This window comes from Scaptodrosophila lebanonensis, unplaced genomic scaffold, assembly GCF_003285725.1.
Source record: "Scaptodrosophila lebanonensis strain 11010-0011.00,11010-0021.00 unplaced genomic scaffold, SlebRS2 tig00000043-arrow-pilon, whole genome shotgun sequence".
NCBI lineage: Eukaryota > Metazoa > Arthropoda > Insecta > Diptera > Drosophilidae > Scaptodrosophila > Scaptodrosophila lebanonensis.
The window spans coordinates 11,619,063-11,640,494 of record NW_022060545.1 but is presented as its reverse complement, the minus strand read 5'-3'; the positions used below and the strand labels follow the sequence as shown (position 1 = coordinate 11,640,494).

The following is a 21,432-nucleotide window of genomic DNA, read 5'->3' as shown; positions in this document are numbered from 1 at the left end:
ATTGAAGCAACGCTAACTTTCACTTTTCTTATAACGGAGTGCAGATTGTTTGATATTAGTTGTTATCCCAATACTTATATCAGCTAGTGTATTTACTGCCATTGTATAGCAATGAAACTTTTTTTTACAAATCAAAGCTGACAAATTGCCGAGCTGCCAGAGTAAAAAAAAACGAATTTTCGAAAACAAATAAACAAAACAGACTCGCAACTACTTTGGCTGTTGATTTGTTTGTGTTTCGCTTTTGTAGCTTTAATTGCTCAACTTTGGCCCAACGGCAATTGTTAATAACAATTAGGGAATTTGCATATTGGCAGCGATGGCGATGGCGATGGCAGCCGCTGATATTGCCAAGCGATATAGATCTTTGCGACATTAAACTAATTTAAATGGAGCTGCGATCTCGATTCCGATCTTCGTGTCGATTTGACGGACTTGGACGGCGACAAGTTTGTCAATTTAGCCACACGACGAGCCTCAATTAACGTCAAGAACACATGCATACACATACATATGTACATATGTATGTATGTGTAGCAATAGTATGGGTCTAGCTGTTGTTGTTGTTGCCGACAAATGTCATAAGCAAATAAACGCGCTCGATTTCATTAGCACGCCAGTCAGTCCATCCGTCCGTCCAGTCAATTGGCAGGCAGCTGTGCCCCTGCGGTGGAAATGGGAACAGAAAATGCCCGCCCGCTCGACCGGCTGGCCGCGTATAAAATGCGACGACGAGTGGGAAATCAAAAGCGCATTCCTACACACACGATCCAACGATCCAACGATCCAAAGACCCAACTATGAACATTGAACGTTAAAAGCCAATTGGACGATCGCAGCATTTTGGAACACTGTTTGCACAGATGTTCTTTATTAGAATTTCTACGTTACGTTTGACAAAAACGCCTTCTGTGAAAATTTCATTGAAGCCGTTGTGGAATGCACCGAAGGTGGTGGATTGAGTGGGAAATGCGCGTAAATTCATTGAGAAGTGCTGCATTTCATGGAAAGGCAGTTAGCAACAGCTATGAGGATATACATTTCCGGATTATACAAATGCATACATACATATATGTGTACACGGATGAGAAAGACTATTAAAGTATTCTTGATATTTCGTTATATGGGCCAATGGGAAACGCATATATATTTTATTGAGCAGCGCAGGGAAGTGACTTCAAATCACAGCTGTAAAAAGTACATATGTATATAGTGTCTTACATAAATATATACCTATATGTTGTATCCCGAAAAATGTTTGTCTATACTTCATCTGGTTGAAGGTAGGGGAACTCTATTATTATTATTTATTTGTGAAATTAAAATTGAAAATCTTAAATAATTTTGCTATTAATTAATTGATATATATTCGTTAGTAAATTGCAGTCTAAAACATAAGGTTGAGATGGATTGAAGTCAATCTATTATGTATTAACAATGTATTTGACTATTTGATTAATTTTTTAACACAGTTCAGATGCGCCTCTCATAAGCATTAGTTATAGCGCAGAATATAGACTGGGAATTTCATCTTTTCAAACAGTGGTATTTAACTTTCATAATTTAGTTAATTTAGATCCTATTTAAGTTCACTCCTTTATAAGTAAACTTTCAATTTTGCTCATATTCAAAAAAAACAAAAAGAAGAAAACCTTACAAATATTGAAATAAGGAGATGATTCAGCTGCGTTCACTGTTTCTAAATAGTTTTACTTAAAAGCCCTATTATATATTTATTTTTACATATTTATATTTATATATATTTTTTCTTTTATATTCCATTGCCATATTATGTATTTTTGTTTGTACTCATTCTTTTAAACATTATAACTATTTCCAATACATATTATAGACTTATTAAATATTTGTATGTTTATAAATAATGTTGTTGATGGCTCACATTATTAAGTTACAAAGAAAACGAAATGATTATTCTTCAAAAAACGTACAAACAAATTACAAATTACAATTACAATCAAAAAACTTATATTACAATTAAATCGAACAGATATCAAGTTAAGGAAATTATAATTATTATTAAACAGACTTCTTTTGAAAGGTAGCATAAGAAAAATGTAGCGAATGCCATAAAACTAAAAATAAAACTTTAAAACGATTATCGAAAAAATTTGACCCAGAAAGTCTAGTGGTGGATTAGTTTTGAAAAGTTTTAACTGAAATAATAATAATTTTAAAAAATTAAACAAATTTCAGTGCCTATCTGACCATAGCTTAACCAAAGCGAACGTCACTGGTGCAAAAAACACACATCATTTCGAATGAACTAGTTCATCACTTACATACTTATGTATGTATGTATGTATGTATATGCGAGTATGTAGGTCCCACATCTGTGTTACCCCTCTCTAGGTGCTTCATGGAATGCTCGGAAAGATCACAGATGAGACGTCATCGATTCGGCTTTAGGTGGCCAGCTTGACATCGTCATTGAGTGGATTCCAACACAAACACAAAGCTGGGCCATTGATTGATGTTTGATGATTGACTGACTGTGCGCCAGTCGGGTGGCAGCTGCAACCACAAATGCAACTGCAACTGCAACTGCCACTGCCACTGGAAGTAGGTCTCTCGGCTGCCGTTTATGATGATGTTGTTGACGTTGATGTGCCGCAGCTGCATCGCCCAGAAGTCCACACATCCCACCTCGCACTGCCCACCCGTGCCCATCAATCTAGTGTTAGCATCTAGCTAATAGCTGTACTCGTAGTTGTGTGGCAAACATATGTGTGGACTCAGGACTTGAGATCTCTTTGATCATATCGCTGTCTGGACCGCCGCCTCTTGCCTTTGCTTCGCTTGCTATTTGCTTTGGCACTGGACAGTGGGTCATTCGGTCACCATGGGCGCCTGTGTGGCAATTAGTGTGCAAAAGTTGACTCTTAGTCGAGTTCAATGGGTTAAAAGAAATGAATGAGCCACTTGACTGGCGACAAATTGCTTCTGTATATTACATTTAAAACCATGCCTAGGGGCTACCGATTCAACTTCTCAGCTAACATTCAATTAAACATAATTGTGATGAAAAGTGTAGTAATACTCTCTTATTACGGGCAAGCCTTGAAGAAACAGGTCACTTCTACCTCAATATTAATGATCTGTATGTAACTTAAGATAGCCTCTATGTAATTATCAGATTCTTCCGAAACAATCAATGCTTTAAATGAAATTAATTTAATAATACTTGCATAATTCTTTTTAGCAATTTATTAATTTTTTTTTATTCTTTTTCACCTAATGATGAAAATCTTATTCAATGACCTATTAGTGAATAGTGAATATTAATTCCTAGCATTTCACAATTAATTAAGATTTATGTATATATATATATTTTTACCAAATTTAAAACTATTACCTTAAAACTGGTGGGTATCTAAATACGTTTGAATGTAAATAAAATAATTGTTTCTCGTTTAAATGTAGTTTTAAAGACTTAATGAAACCTATTGTCTCCTTTATTAGCATATAGGTAGACTTAGGGCTCGAGTTTAGTTCCCAACTATTGCGAGACTTTAGTTATTTATGTATATCTAGATCTTAAAACATGTTTATTTTGGAATCGTAGCCAAATCTGATTCTTAAGAGTTTTTTATAATGCCTCACCATAATCTGAAGTTTTTTATAAAAATGATTGACACAAGAAAATAGTGTGCAGTGTATTCAAAAGATGGGTTGGCACGACTTTAACGTTTTTCTCGTTAAAATGGAATTTTTATGTTTTCTCACACCTCCACATCAAAAAGTGATTTTTAATTAATAGTTTATGACTACAACTAAATGATGGTTACATCTATTCATTAATTCATTTATTTAAAGGAACTTCCAAGTGTTAGAAATGCTTATTTAATACAAAGGTAATAAAAATGATGTTTACTTATGACTTTCCAAGCAAAATTGATATTACCCGCTTAGATACTTGCTAAGATTTCAGTCGTAAATTTACTTTGAAATAATTTATAGTTATTTTAATGTTTTAATTTATTGAAATTCCGTTTTGTTGTTTTCTAATATTGAGGGAATAATAATGTGCGATTTGAGCTTAAGTCTTAATAGCGCTTCATTTCCAAAAGCCGTCACATGATGCGGCTTGAACAATTCCATAGAAAGAAAGGTAAATTTTGTTTTCCTATATTTAAATTGTTGTAGGTTGGCTTTTTAAATTGTAATTGAAACTATAATTTACGTGTAAGAATCTTTACGAGAATTTGAATATTGTCTTTAGAGAGACTGTAAAATGGTCACCAATTGGAATAAGCTTCTGCGTATAACTGATTAAATAATGTAGGTCTCTCAAAAATTTAACCTCTGAAGTAAGGTAGAGGTATTGTCTTCAGAGGGATTATAAAAAGAGGTGGTTGGGTCACCAGTTGGCAAATGTGATTTACTGAATTGGGAATATTAGTATTACAGAATTGGCCAATGTTTGTGAATGAGAGAATATCAAAAAGGTGTTTAGTGTGACCGAAGCGAAGATTGAAAATCAATTAAAAAACTGATGTTGCAAATGCGAATTTATGATTCATACAATGTGTGGAATTGAGTTACATACGATTATTTCGCAAATTATGTGAAAATATAATGTATTCGGAAATTAAAACTACCCCCAAAAAAAAAAACGTGGCCGTCTTATTTCATTTAAATATTCTTAAAGCGCATTAAAAATAACCCTTTAAAAGCACTAAATTGCTCACTTAATACAAAAATAATACAACAACTTGAATTCCTCCGAATTGATATTGGGAATTTTCAGAAATTGAAAACAACCCCAAAAAATAAGAAGAAAATTTAAATAGCGACTCATTTTGTTTTATTGACATACTTACAAAATGTTGAACTCCTTCCCACCCACCTACTGTGCCGAACGCTGCACTTTTATTTGCCATTGACCCAGTGGATAAAAGCGAAAATACATTTGTTGATTTCTCAAAATATATTTCCACACACACACACACATACACACACAGCCACTACTACTACTTATGCTGTCTGTAATAAATTCACAACTTTGTGTGTAAAAAATGGCGATGTTATTTAGTTGACCCATTGAACGATTTATATTACATCAAAGCTATTTGGCAGGCACTCAGAAAACGCATCCGAAATGTTTACGTTAATGGCAACACGTACGACACGTGTTAACCCTATGGCCAAGCCCATTAAACTATAAACAAGGCAGACACACATACATACGTACATATATACATACATACATCCATACGTACATTCTGCAGCTCGGTATGGAAAAGGAAGGCGCTGTCTAAAAACAACAACAAAAATATGAAAAATGTAATAACTTTTTGCAATTGGTGCGCCGCACAGTAGCACGTACCATGAATAACACACACACAGCTACACACATACATATGCATGAGTGTATGTGTGCAAGTATGTTTATTTGTATTTGGACTTTAAGGCACTGGCAGTGGCAGAGTCAGAGAAACCCACACCCACGACGCCGCTGACGCTGTAAAAACCAATCATAACATGTGGCTCGCCTGCTCTGAGCTCAGAGCCACATGCCAAAAAGCACAGCGGAGGCAACACTCGAGAAGCTGCCACTCCACTGGCAACAACAACCAGAACAGCAACAGCAACAACAACAACAACAGCAGCAGCAGCAGCAACCATCTGTCATAATCGTCGGCGACTGCACCACTTAGGCCGCTCGCATCAAATTGTAACCTAATAATTCCCCATGGTCGCACACATGTCGAGTCGGCGGGTGGGTTTGCGAAGAAGATGCCAGTTGGGATGTGGGGGATGGGAGACAAGGGGCAATAGACGTTGGAGGACAGACGGCTGTGGAGCGCTTTTGGCACATGCAACGGCCACAGCAGCGAAGGCATCAACAACGGCAACTCAATTAGTGCAACACATTCTCCTTCACTCAGAAAAAAAAGAGCCATTCTAATATCAACGTAAGCTCACGCTGCGCTCTCGCTATATTTTATAAAAATATTACGTGTCAAGTCTTATATTTGTTGAAAAATAATACCCTTATTTATTTGCTAGAAACAGAATGATGGAAATAACTAACAGATCCCATTTCTCAATATAACTATTTATGTCTAATACTTGCTTTTGTGTTATTGAGCTTCAGATAATATGAGTAAAACGTTAATATCTTTCCGGTAGAGACAGCTTATTATACCCTGTATCCAAATGGTGAGAAGCGCTTGAGGTACGAACAGACTGTATAACAGACTGCAGGACACATCTCCAACCTCTTAAAATGTTATACTGCTAGTCAGCATGATAAGACAAAGCTGCCTAGACAAGCCTGTCTATCTGTCCTCGTTAACGTCTGTCTGTATGAACGTCTGGATTTCGAAAACCTGTGAACCCACATTGATCAAACTAGGTACGTAGACTCTCCTGATTCGTAGGCAACACGAGTTTATGGTTTCATTCTAAATTTCCACAACTATCCCCAGTTAGCTTAGCTTTTTTAGGCATTTTTGAAGCGGAAATTTTCGTGATTATGGGTAATATTTTTACAATAATGCTGAACATTTTTTGAAAACTTAATTTCTTGTTATAATATTGAAAATAATTGTAAAATTTTTTAAAAAATTTGGAACATTTTTAAACAATAAAATTGTTTGGAGTAGGGGCTTTATTTTTAAGATTTGTGGTATCCAGGACTTTAATGTTTGATTTTCAGCTATAAATTCTACCAACAAGTAGACTCAGATCATGATTATCTTGAATTTCTCGTACATTTTAGTTGCATTAAAAATGTATTACAGACTTCAAAGAATAATTACTTACAACTGTTTTTGCTCAGTGTTGGTGCAGCTTAAATTACGCATACGTCATGTATTGCCAGCGATCCTCGCTTGTGCCTTGGCAACACTTTGGCAATACGACATATGGTCGGGCTGCTGTCTTAAATATTTGGGGCGTGCTTCTCGCGCTTCGCGTGCCTCTCTACCCCTTCGAGCAGTGCCTTCATTGACTGTTCGGCTAGCAACCCCTAAGAGCTATCTGTGTTGGCCATCTCGGCATTTATGAATTATGCACGTTGCTAAGATTTCCCCACGGACTTTTGAGCGTTAAAACGTGTTTCGCATCAAAACTGTGAGTTAGTTTTTTGTTTGGGGTGTGGTGAGAGATGACAGACAATTATAGATAAAGTTGTCAGATGTCAGTTGCTATTACTGTTTTTGTTGTTGCATTTCGACTTTTAACTGGTTTAGCAAGCCACCACCACAACCACAGCCACCACCTCACCAGCTGTACCTCCTACCAGACACTAGAAAAGCCAACCTCCCAGCCCCAGCCAGATACGCTTTTCAGAGTGCTCATGCACGTGCCTTAATTGTTTTGTTTATCTGCTCGAGACTTTGTAATAAAAAATAAAGATCCATATTTTGCATTAGTTTGTCTGTTTTTAGTTTAGCAAAACAAAAAAATTAAAAGCCAATTTCGCGTGCTATTGCATTGTATAAGCCATGGGCGACCTCAAGCGCAGTTGGTGTTGTTGTTGTTATTTCTATACTGTTGCTGTCGTTGCTGCTGCTGCTTTTGTTGTTTTTGTTGTTGTTGTCGTCGACGCCGGCGGCATTGCAATGTCATACAACTTGTCAGGCAGTTAGTCAGTCAGTCGCTCGCTTGTTCGTTCGACGTTCGTCATTGTGGGCAGCAGCGAGACCGTCAATGAGACGCACCTGCCATCGTCTCGTTGTCATCGCCGTCTGCCCACGCCTCACATAATTGTTTTTTTTTTTTCTATAATATGAATCTCCAACTTGCATATCTCACACATAGTGCGAGGGCTGCCTACTTTACTTTGGAAATCTATGATGATTTTCTTTTCAAAACACGCTACAAAACAGCAAACAGCATGTCTGTATAGTTGGGTTGGAAAGATTCACCTCCTTTCTCATCAGCAATCGATTGCGAATTATAGGGCTATATGGTATAAAAACTCAATACAGTTGAATCGAATTTCGAGGCACTCTTGCACTCAGAAGGCGGTACAAAGTCTTCAACAGCTTCCTCAGGCGTCGAGAAACATTTGCTTTGCAATTGTTTTATTTGATATATTGGAAAAGAAGGAAGTTATTGGCAATCCATGAATTCAATATTTCCCATCTTTGACAGTTGGTTTTTCTTAATTCACTAAATACTTCTTGTATACTATTTCCGTTATACATTCTTTCAAAGTTATATTCGTTATATTTTTATCAGTTTAGCCGAAGAAACGAATAAAAACTTTCTTGAAAATAATTCGAACAATTTTCGTTGGTTTTTGCTTGTCTTTATAGACAGCTTTTTTATTTGGGCCTCATATGTCTAAATCCAAAAATTGGTCTTCTGTTAAGATGCTTCGACAAGAATTTCTATCAAAAAATCGACATGAGCTTTTTCCCAACGCGGACATATCTTCTTCATCATCAAAACCGTTTTTGAAAGTCCTATCCAAAAATTATCCTGGACGTCCACGATTAATTTTGTGGCTTTAGATGCTGCTCAATCACTTCTAATCAAGTAAAGTTAATTAACGCAGTTTTTTTGCGATAAATGAGTCAAAAATTGTGGAAAATTTTCGCTCAAAAGTGTTCAGAGTTCGATTAAATTTTCAAATAAGTTTTAAGAATTAAAAAAGCGTGCTGATAATGTTTACACTCAAAGGACTTCAACTTCACGATGATTTGAGGTCAGAGAACTCGAATGATCATTCCCTTAATGTAGGAAACAGCCCTCGTAGCTGCCGTAGTCTCATCTTCAATGTTTGCTCTCATGCTGTATTGTTGTTGTTGCTTCATTCTCTTTGCTTTGTCTGTTCGTTCCGCTCATCTGACGACTTACCGGCGGCGTCGCATTGCGGAAAGATTCGAAACTTACGTTGCATGTGGATGTTGTTGTTCGTGCAGTTTTTTTGTTGAAGGTTAATTTGGCTTTGAGACGTTATTGTTGTTGCATTTTTAAGATTTATGTGCTGATGAGCAGACAATTTGTATTGCAGTCGGCAGCGGAAGTAGTTGTTGTTGCACTAAAGTCGTAATAATCTTCGAACTTTATTGTCCCAAATAACAGACAAGCGTTAATGTCAACAAAAACAAAAAAAGGTAACTACTTATGTTCTAGAGTATAAATAACATTAGTTAAGTGCTAATGGATCCAAAAGCAACTGTTAGCGATGTAAAAATTAGGTGATGCTTTCCAAAACTTTTCGAAATAAGACGAAACTTTAAATCGTTTCAAAACATCTAAGGCTGTTTATTTGCCATGAAATAAATGAATAATGATAGCCCAACTTTTTCGCAACTTCCTCAGTCTTATAAAGGCTAGTCAAGACATTATAAGATAGCAATTAATCATACTTTGCTTCTTCCGACCTTACTAATGACCATATTTAAAGCTCGGAATATTTTCCAATACTTTCGCAAACATGAAGAAACTTTATTATATTTTGAAACATCCGAGACTTTGAATTAAATATACATAAGTGAAAATGTAATGGAAAAATTCGTATATACCATTTATCGGAATTTCGACGCAATATTTTAATCTATAATCTATTTGTAATCTATTTTAGAATAGATAATAGTGATATTTTGCTGCTTCTAACCGTACATAGTTATTACATACATATGCTTTGTGGAATAGCATTTTGTACTATAATCAAAGAACTTAAAAAATCGCGCCCTAATTGGAAATTTTTAATATCCACTTGCTGCAAAGATAAAGCGACTGCTAAATTGAAAATAAGGTAGAAATTTTCAATAGGAATCGAACTGAAATCCTTCTGCGAACATTTAAATCAAACAACAATTTTAATATTTCTTGTAAAAATACATTTCCATCAAATTGAATTGAATTGAATTCCTAACAAATTCTCTTGGGAAAATTCCCGCATACAAACATACTGAAAAATTTCCCTTCCTGTCATAAATATATTTACTTCAATATCAACACGCAAATCGATTTTGTTGAATTTCGTGCATTTGTTTAGACATCGAATGCGTATAATTTTGAAAACAACATATAATTTCCATAATACGTTTCTGTGTATTATAGTTTACGAATTGGAAACAAGAGATGGCTCGTGTCTGAACATTCAATAATATGAAATTGCTTGAATATGTGTTCATAGATGTGCAATCGTTCCTTTTGGTTGAAACTAAGTAATCACATTGTAAATCTATAGCAATATTTTTCTTTGTTATACAAGTATCAAAGTCTTTCATTCGTATAATTTATAGCGATTGATAAGTTATTTTCTAGGGAATACAAATGGGCAAGTTCGAAGTACGTAGTTTTTTTTATTCCAAATTGAACTTCAATCTTCACCTCTCAACTACTGCGTCAGAGACATTGAGATGAAGATGAAAAAAATAAAAAATAAGAAACAAGTGTAATAAATTAAACTAATAATAAATAAAAATTGAAATATGTACATAAATCATAAAAGATAAAATATAAATACACATCTTCATCATCTGTTCTTGGGGTTGTGTTTCCTTATAAGTTAATTTTTGTATTATTTTCATCTGGCATATCATTTGTCCACTCGTAGCTCTGGAAAAATCAAAATCATAGTATATTGATGTTCGAAAAAAATTTAAGTATTCACAGTAAATCATCATCACCAATAATGTAATGATCAACAAAATATTTTGTTAATATTTGCTATTCGTTCACGCTCTAATTACCTCCTCCCTCCCTTTTTGACAATCAAAGAGTGAAAGGGTCTTCACGAACTTCACGGGACTTTTTCAACTTTCACGATCTAACATATCTCTTGCTTCCGGCTATATTCCGGCTTTGGAAATTGTGCTAACTTCCTCGTAACTTCGCGTAAGTCGCGTACGCGCACTTCTGTCATTTGCATGCAATTTGCATGCCTGAACTTTGACCGTAACGCTCATAAAACCTTCAAAAGCAGCGCATAAAATGGTAATTGCAACAACGACGGCGACACCGAAATATCTGCGACATTTAACGCAGCGGAAAGTGCAAATTAATGCTGAGTGCAGATAGGTGGGGGAAGAAGAGGAAGAGGAATTCGAAGTTCAAACTGCGCGCATGCGCCGTGCAGAGCCAACAAAAATTTAACGAATCTGTCAACCTGCCGACTGGGCCAAGATTTACGAGAGTGGGTCGCATTGAGTTTGCGGCACGTTTGGGTGCAGTTAACAAATTGTTAAAATATGGCCCCAGTCTGGCAGCTTGGCAGCCCCGGCAGCCCGGGCAGCTGGGCAGCTGAAGTGCGGGCGGGCGCCTGTCTCTGAGAGTGCGCGGCCAAAAGAAAATTTATGGACGACGATGTAGTTGAAATTAAATCGATAGCCAATGTGCTTAAATGTCGGCTAACGCAAAAGCTTCTCAAATAGCAAAGCAAATAGCAGACAATGAACGTTGTGGAGCCGCCTGCGAACAACTGCGATAATTGCTATATGTGTGTTTTCAAGCTATAGTTGAGTCAGCAACTCGTCGCTGATGACGGCGCTGCGAGCCACCTGTGCTACCACAACCAACGCAAACCGCCACCGCCACTGCCAGCACCACCGCCACCGCCACCGCCAACAACAGCTTAGCGCCAGCAACTTGCACCTGCGCCAATCCAATCGCTAGTCAGCCCAGCCAGCTGCACCTTCGCCGCCGCTGCCCACTTGCTGCCGCATCGTCAACTAGCAGTTCAGAGCTCAGCTCAGACTCGCTTGCTCGCTCACACGTTCGAGTGCCTTCTCCTTCTGGCCTCCCTGCATGCTAGCGATGGGCACGCACGCGGCTTTAAAAGGAGGGCATCCACAAGTGTGACTGCAATTTTAAGAAAATTAATAAATCTATTTACTTGCAGCCATCAAATTTTCGAATAGACTTAATGCACTCGAAACTATATAAAAAAAATTGTGAAATTTATTTTTTGTTGCCTTTTTTATTTATTTATTTTTGAATAGGTTTTCCTCTCTTTATGGTATTTTTTATTTCCACCCAAATTTTTAAAGCTGTAGAGTGTTTAGTGTTTTTAAATAATGATTAACAATGAACAGAACTGTTCTCCTTAATAAACCACGACTTTTGTTTCAATTCGAAATTAGGTTACATGACATGTAGAGTTAATAAAACTTTAAGTTTTGGACTAGAAAATGATCTGAGTTATTTCAAATGAATATTGTTTTATTCGAAAATACATTTTATTAATGAAAATCTGAACTCATCAATGAAATAATCAAATTCTTCTAATATACTTATTTTGCAAAACTTGTAAAGTTGACAGCAGAAGAGCCTTTTTTTATTTTTAGACTAACCATACTTTGAAAACCAACTAATTTGTATTCCATTTACACATAATATTTTAACACACGTTTATGAAGTATTTTCTGTAATTAGAAATGATTCAAATTCGCAAAAATTAATGTTATTTATGAAGAACTTGGAATTTTAATTTAAAATTCTTGCCCAAAAGTTAAACTGGCATACTTGTTTTAAGAGAACTTTTCACTGCTCTATTAGTATTCTTCTTCAACTTGTTTGCTTACAACTTATCTGAAATATGCTTACAAGTATTAAAGCATTACCCATCTAGGTCAGTATCTATCTCTGTTCAGATCTCTTAAAATATAATCACAAATCAAATGCAAGCCAAGTCGCATCAATGTATTTCTGTTTAGTTTGTAGCATGACGATGCATTTTTTTCACGCAGCCTCACGACCCATGCCCATCTCTATTGCACACCTTCGAAGAGTAATTAGTCGCTGTTGCTGTCGTCGCTGCTGCCGGTTTTCTAATTAGTCCACAGCTTCGTTGCAACTGCTCGCTAACCTTTTCAATTGTTTCGCCGCTACGGTTTTTACGAGTACTGGTATGTTTATTTTTATTTTTCGCAATTTCAATTTTAATTTTCAATTTCTTGTCTCTGCGTGTCAGTTCCGTTGGCATTTCAATTGAGTTATTTGCGCTGCAAAACATTTCGTAAATGCTTAAGCTGCCTGGCAACACCAGCACCACCACCACCACCACCACCATCACGACCACCAGCACCACAGTTAGCCACACTTGGCTATCGGCTATTGCTACAGTTCCAATTGATGTGATTGTTTTTGGTGTTGTTGCTGCAGTTGTTGTTGCACTTTATGGCGACCGTCAGCGCCAACAATTGCGGCTTGAAAATTAGCGTCTAATTTGGCTTTTTATCTTTATGCAGTCGTAACTAATTATTTATATTTAAGTCTCGAGCTAAATGGTTTTTTAAATGCGCACTGAGTTTTGTAATTGAAAATTAGTTACGCGTACTTATCCGAGTTGTTTAATACATATATATAGTAGACAGACAATTGCTTAGATTTGGATTGATTATAAGGTAATTGAGACACAGCAGCTGTTGTGCAAATTATGGAAGGTCGGCCACTTAATCCATAATATTTGAGATTTCTACAGTAAGTAAGCTGATGTTTGGAAAATTTCTTTTCCGAAGGGTCGTCTAATTTAGAAGGGCCCATCAACAGGATAGAAGGCACTTACATATGTACAGGACGCACTCCATTAATAGCTCTGATATTCGTCCTCCCTGTTACTAGACAGATAGGGACAAAGCATTTCTCTCCAGCCAAAACACTTAAAATTAGCAATCAATAGTTTCATATCCGAGAAAAAAGATCACGGAGTCAGTCCAAATATACTAGTAATACTTTACGTGACTACAATTTTAAGAATCTGACGAATAATCTTATACTTTAATCTCAACCTCGAAGATATTGTTTTTCAAATATTACAAAATAGTATTCTTGGCTTCAGTTGGCAGATATACAATCAATATCAATATAAGTACTACATATCGTTGATCAATAAATCTGTGCAATCTATTTCCAATTAAGTCTTCACACAATACATATTACATGCCTTTTTATAGACCAGTAAGAACTTTTACTTAAATATACAAACTCAAAAAAAAAAAAAACACTTGAAAGCTTTAATCAAATTTAATCAAAATTGGCTGCAATAGATAACCAAAGTTCCTGTTTTTTCGCACTCAAAGAATTTGATTTCTCATTCGAATCAAAAATCATATAATTTATTCAATTGTTTTTCGTCAATAATGATTAGAAAATTGTGCTAATCACAATCGTTAATCACTGATTTCAGTCGGCAATCATAAGACTGTATTCTCTAATCGAAATTATCTGCTGATAAAACACTTTTGATCAGGGAAGTAGGCAAATAGCATTGACACCTATCTCAAAAGAATTATAAAATCTCGAGTACTCTACATAATAGTTTGCGTTAAGTGGGACTTTCCTTTCAGCTGTTTATACTACAAGGAAAAGAACAGATTTCTTTGGAAACAACATATTTGGATTACGGCTTCCCAGGCTTCCTTAAGCTAGCGAACAATATTATATATTCCTTCAGAAATGCATCCCACAAACGTTCATGGAAGTGTGTGGCAATTGGACACGCGTTAGGTAAGTAAAAATATTTAAGTTACTCATATATGTATTAAGTTAGATAGTGACAAATAAATTTCAAGTTTACGGCCTGTTTTCGATCTCTCATCCCTATTTAGTTTTAAAAGTTGTGGTTTAGACAATTGAGCCCCTAAACCAGATATTTCATGGAAGTTCAAATATTTAAGAATAATCTAAATAGAGTTTGTCTGACTCATCTGCAAGGCGAGTTGCAATTAAAGCACATTTAGTGAGTCATACGGTGATTCTGTAACATGTGATATATGTACAAGTAAGTGTGTACGTCTCATTCGAATTGACAGTAGTTTTCCTATCAGATTCTGTATAAAGTGTTCGGGAGCCATTATTTGATAAATTGATTACACAAATGTGTAATAAAATTGTAAGTCAAAAGCTGATTCACTGCATTATAATTGTATTTAGATAAGCACGTACGTATAATTCTCAAAACTTTGATTGTCGTTAAGAGGGTGTCCTTTCGGAGGCATGCCCGATATAATTAATTTAATTAATTAAATTTTGTTGGTTAGTATGCAAAATAATTCCCGTCAAAATTTCATTTTTCTATGTATTTATAGTCTTGAAAATTTAGATATTTTACAACAATAGTCTATGTGGTAACACTTTGATGAAAATTAATGTTTTTGCCGTATCTAATGATGTTTTTGATTGAATGCCAAATAATTCATAAGTAACTATCTGAAAATTGTAGATTAAAGTTATTATGGCGAATTGCAACATATTATGGATATGATTTAATGATTTGCACTGTTAGATAACATTTTCTTTCTTTCTTGTACTTATAATTTAGTTTTACTTTAAATATATGTCATCTTCCAACTTCAATTTTTCATTTATTTGGACATGAACTTGAAGCTCTGCATCATGATGGAAATCTGGAAACTGTGGAGTTCCAAATAAACCGACACACCGGAATAGTCCTGCCAGGCCCCTCTACGCAGCTCGCCCAAGAGAAGAACCGGTCGATCTTACTAAATAACCCAAATAGTGAAATCTTTTCGCTATAAACGTACAAATGTATATAATGTAATGTTTAATTGTAAAACTTTGGTCGCGTATATGTATGTTAAATATTATGTTATGGCCTCAATCTGCAGGCCGATTCATAATAATAATATAATAGAATATTGAAAATAAAATGAATAAAACTGTCAATATTTAAAACTGATAACTTTATAAAATTTGTCTTGTCTTTAATAAAGATGAAATATAAGATTTATTTCAAAAAAAAACACAAGTTTGAGCAATATATATATAATATTTTAGCTCTATAACATGTCCTTTAAAGTTCCAAGTTCATTACTTTAATTTATTTGACAATGTTTTTCGAATGCTACCCCTTTTAAACGATTCGTTTGTTAAAGTGAATCGCATCCACATGCTGCCACGCTGAAATGAATGAATGTTTCTTTAAATGAATGTCATCACCCGCCTTACACGCTGCCAATTCATGGTCTCTTCATCAAAATCACGACCCGAGTATATCACACGAAATGATTAACAAGCCGTGTTAAGCCGCAGTCGGGCTGTCGGAAATTCAAATTCACTCTGCACTCACATTTCTCACTGATTACAAGTGAGTACATGGGGTGCATGTAAACAGAGAGGTGGACGTGTGGACAGATTCAAAAAAGGTATTGCAAACATATCCGCTACACAAAAACCGTGCAACAAAATCAATTAAAAGGGCCTATAAATTGTAAATACATGTCGTTTTATCAATTTTTTGTTTTGTTTTTGAAAAGCGATCGACAGATCGCCGGAAAGAAGCTGCTAAGTGAGTTGTAAATCGCGTCGACTGCTATTGTGAAGCAATACCGAATGTAACATGCCCTGTAATTGCTTTGGAAATAAAAATGTTAATACCGGTTTTTCATTTTATTTTTAATGGATTTTGCTAAGTCAAAAAACGTGTTTTTATAAAATTTTGAAAAGTGTTTTGGTTCTATATTTTATATTTTTATTGACAGCAGGTATTGAACATTTTATAAAAATTATTTTTTAAGTCAAAACCAATTTAATTTCAATTTAAATCAATTATATTCAAAATCGAAATCATTCGATATTTTTATCAGCAACCCTACTATCAAGAATTCATTTGTGAGATCTGCCACTGAGGAGACCCTGTCTATTCATAGTTGATAGCTGCGCCAAAAACGCAGAAAGAAAGAAATTTTAAAATCTTGAATGCAATTCGGGAGCTAAATCTAATTATTTTGACATTTTTATCAACAACATAACTAGCAACTACTTTTTAGTGCTTCAAAGGAGTAGTATAGTCGATGTAGAATGTAAATTTTTAATTCACAATCTCGGTGGAGACAGAAACAGTACAGAAACAAAAAGTAAAATCAAGCAAGTTAAAAAGTGCACTTGAAACGCAAAACAGCACCATATACGAGTGCCTTAAAACATGTGCCTCGGGGGCCACTCAGAGGGGAGCTCCGCCATAAATTCATCACCTTAATTATACGCGTAAACAAAAGCAACACGCGGGCAAGTTGAAATAATAATACTGCGAGTGATGAAAAAAAAAAAAAACCGATCCAAAGCGTGCGTCCGATAAGAGCCTACACTAATGGCACGCCATGAACCTTGGGCCCTGGTTGCCTGCCTCGATGTCTCGGTGCAACCACCTGTTAAAATATATGTGGAGAAAGAGCCAAACACGTAACTTGCTCCAGTTGCTCCGATAAACTACGCATACGTCGATGTCGTCGTCTTCTTGCAAGTTGGCCATCTGGCAATGTTCGCTGATAAGACTTGCTCAGCTAAGAGGTTGGGTGGGCTGGGGCGTTGGGGGAGGGTCCTCTAGATAGTGTACCTAGTGGTGTATTGCGCGGGCGTAGTGCGTAACATTTGTCTGATAAAAAGTAACGGAGTGCGTGGGCACCTGAAATGTACCCGGCAGCAGACGTTTCTACGGCTCTACACGTAGAGAAAAATTCAAGGCTGATGTACGCCCCCTTTCAACTTTTTAAAGAATTTCTAAGAACTGCGAGTACTGTGATAAAATCTTATACCGCCTTTGCTTTGCAATAGGGGAATAATCTGAATCATCCAGGTACTATTTGCTAAAAGCCCTTTGCAAAAAAAATTGGCCAAGACGGCTGTCATTCCTGAGGATATAGAAATAAAAAAAAAGATGTTAAAGATAACCTTTTGAGTTCTGCTTTGGAGTTAGGCAGATATCCAATTAGGTCTTATTTTAAATCCCAAATAAACCCTTATTATCGCCGCATATCCAATAAGAACTGGTAATAGGCGCCATCCGTCTGCTACAAATGTACACGAGGAGTGTTTTTCAGGACTTGCTTGCTTGTTTTTGGTGACAAGGTCCATCGGTACAGTTTTTTTTTCCAAACATGACATCTTTGTTTTTCCGATTACATCATATTTCTATCGTGAGCAATCGCTTTAAGTTCTTTACTTTTGTTTCCCCTAAAAACATAGACTGGCTTTTGATTAACTTTGAAAAAGTGTTTCTTACATTTTAAAATCTACTACTAAATACTTAGGAACTAATATCTGATTGGAGAACATAAATTGCCCTACTTAAAATATATATTTACAAGCTTACGCTTTTTCCGAGTGCACATTCTAGTTTGTTTATGAATCAAGTCCAGGCACTTGTGTAGTATCGTCTATTTTAAGTATTTACCAACCAGCCCGTCGGTGCAAACTGATAAAATTGTTTACACACTCGAAAAGACGTCGTCGTTCTTTTGAAATTACTTTGCACTAAACAAAAACCTGAATGGGTGCTTTCAGGGCCCACTTGTTTCGGTGCAAGTCAAAACGGACGTTTCCTACACACGACCACCGTCCCCCCGCCCTCCTCCACTAATATCATCATCACCGTCATCATCAACATCATGATTGAGAGGCCACAGGTGTTGCTAATTTTTTTTTATTTTTATAATTGATTCGAAAGTTCTGCGTTGAATATACAATATATACCTATTTGATTAGCCAAACATGTGAGTGGTTTGTTCACTTTTTCACTTTTGTTTTGCTGCATCATTTGAATTTCTAATCGGCGTTTATTATCTTTTGGCCAAACTGGCTTTTGATTCGGCCGGCATATTCGTACGTATGGCCTACAGGTGTTTTGCACCAATCAGAAAACAAAAACAAAACTGGAACACACACAATATCGTACAAGTAGTGTATCAGTATTTTCTGATGGCTGTCCTGATTAGTTTATAGGTTAGTACTTGGCGGAATTTATGCCGTTCAGTACATTTCGTAGGCGAGGCGGAAGTTCCAAATGGCATTGACAGGTGTTTTATAATGTCGATCGATGGGCAGAGCATGTTCTGGCTAATTAAGTGTGTGATGTGAATTATACAACGATATTAATTGGGTATTTGAAAGATAAGCGTGCGACTATAAATTAACAAATACACTTTGGACTCTCAGAAACTTTTGAGGACAACTTCGCTTAGAAGACCCACAATAAACATTTATACTCTTTTAACAGGTCTTCATTAGCTAATGGAATCTTTCGATTTCAGATTTTTATATGCTATAATCCTCATCAAAAAGATAAGAATAAATAAACAAAATAGTAACTCCGCTTACAGGGTAGACATTCTAAAAAAATTCCTTAATCAAGGTATCATAGAGGTTCGCTATAAACAAGATCGAAATTGCAATATACTGATTGTAGATTTTAATTATTTTATAAACAATTTGATTTGGAAATGAAATTAACTTTTTTTAATGTTAAGAAAAAAATTGCAAAAGAAAGTGTTACTAAAGAATTGAAAAAGAAGTGAAAAAAGCGTTACTTTTGTAAACATCTCCTCGTTTGAGTATCAATATATAACAATTAAATATTTTGTAAAATTTTTGTATTCGAATTTTGAATAAAAGATCGACAAAAAAGTTTCTTTTTGAAGCAGTTTAGCAAATAAAAAGACTGCTGTAAATTATAAATATCCATAAAAAACTTATATGTACTTACCCGTATATCTTTTGCTTCACTTTTTGAAAATATTGAGTTATTAGGATAGTTCGAATATCAAACAATGTACGTTTTTCAAAGAAATATCTGAATTTCTCAAGTCCAATTTAGTAGCGTTTCATGGCCGTATATACCCGCATGCACAGTATACTCATATTTTCGGCTTCACAAGAATTCGTCACTTTTCAACTTGGCCTCTAGATAGGAAATATATAAGATATCAAGGTGTGGCCAAACTATTGGATTACAGCAGCAACACTAGAAAACAGAAATAAATGTTTCAACTACTTTTAGAATCGAGAAGTAGCAATTAAAATCGGGCGAACAAAAATTTATGAAAGTCAGCTTAAAGATAGAATAAATATTGTATTCAAAACTTAACAATCGAAATGCCAAAAAAAAAGGATAAGAATTCTAAAAAAAAATGAAAACACAATGTTCTTCTTTACGTAAAAGTGCGTGACAAGTAAAATTCAAATTGCATTCTAAATTTAATTTGTTCCTAAAATTCATTATTATTTCTGTTGCATTTTTTTGCACAACACGTAGATTTTTATTTATACTCTTCTTTAAACAATTACCATTTTTTTTTTGGTTTCCTGAAGAATTCGTATTTTGTAATTATAATAATTTTTTAAACGAAAATACTTAAAGAATTGATATGATTATAGTTTTTCTTTCTATGCTATATTATTTTTGAAATGTATAGTATGTATTAATATTCTCACACAAATCTAAATTGTAACTTTGAACATGTGAAGGTATTTCTACATTCAGTATGAGTATTTGTTGGTATTTTCTTGGGATTATTATTTTTTGAGTTTTTAAAAAAAACTAAGCTACACATTAAATGCCGCATACATCATTCTAGCTGTGCTAACAAATGTTCAATCAGACAGGTGCAAAAGCTTTTAAATTGACTTTTAGTGGAATGGGAGAAAAGGGTTCGAGAATGAAAACAATTTTAATGCCAGCTGTGGCGATAAAGGACGCGGGGCGTTGCTCGTCTAATTGTCAGAACGTGGATTTACGAGCGCCTATGCTGGCAATTTGCTAGCAATTGCTGCGACAAATGTGCAAACAAATGTAATAATAACATCAAGCAGGCAACCCAGTCGGCAAGTCACTCAACACACAAGCCAACCCAAGCCAACTCAAGCCAACCAGCCACCCAACCAGGCACTTCAAAAAAGGGATCAAAATTGTCAAACAAAACATGCCTGCCATGTAGAAAGACAGACAGACAGACAGACGGACGGACTGACAGAAGGCTGGCAGTGGTTGTGGCTAGAGAGGGGAGTAAGGGTGTGGATATGGGTGCGGGGAGCGAAGGGGCGGTCAGCGGCCTAGCACATACTCAAACACTCATCATCGCGAAAGGCACACCCCTCGGCCAACTGTTATGCTCTGAGGGGTTGATTGGCAGCCCCTGCCCTCCCCTCACCATTTTATTGCTGGTTGCTTTGTCAGCGTAGAGTCAAGAGGTTTTGAATAAATTTAACACGACTTATAAGGCATATATAGGATGGGATGTCGGTGATCCGACAAATGTTGTGTTTTTTGCTTCTTTTTTTCTGCGTATGCTTGTTTGTGCTTTTAAAAGCAACGAGTCTTTTGTTTTCCAATTGGATTTTTGTTTGCATTGCCTTAATTTGTACCGTTCATAGGCCATTTGTTCCATTTTTATGTCATCATCAGCAGCAGCAACAGCATTAGTAGCAGCGGAAAAATGCTGTCAGCTGTTTGTGTGATATATTGTGAGTGAGTGAGGAGAGCGTTGAGTGGGCATTTGAATGAGTGCGAGAGACGAGGAGAGCGATACACACACAGATGTGCCAATTTAGCGAGACCCCATGGCCACCACCACCGAACAGCACAAACGATATATCTCTCATCGCCAAGCCCCAAAAACAGGTGTGCGACTCATTTGAATAGGCGCACAGAAATCCGCGGACGTCGCACACTGACCAGAAGCAGAAAAAATACTAACGCGCACAATACGAGGT

At 35.9% G+C, this 21,432-nt stretch overlaps 1 long non-coding RNA gene across 1 annotated transcript in view; it reads right to left on the bottom strand.

Annotated features, from left to right (window-relative positions):
* Nucleotides 1-19,657, bottom strand: part of LOC115622891 — a 120,976-nt gene extending 101,319 nt beyond the window's left edge. The window contains exon 1 of the long non-coding RNA XR_003995362.1: nt 19,427-19,657. This is a non-coding gene — a long non-coding RNA (uncharacterized LOC115622891). The remainder of the gene's footprint in view (nt 1-19,426) is intronic.
* Between the last annotated feature and the right edge of the window lie 1,775 nt (nt 19,658-21,432).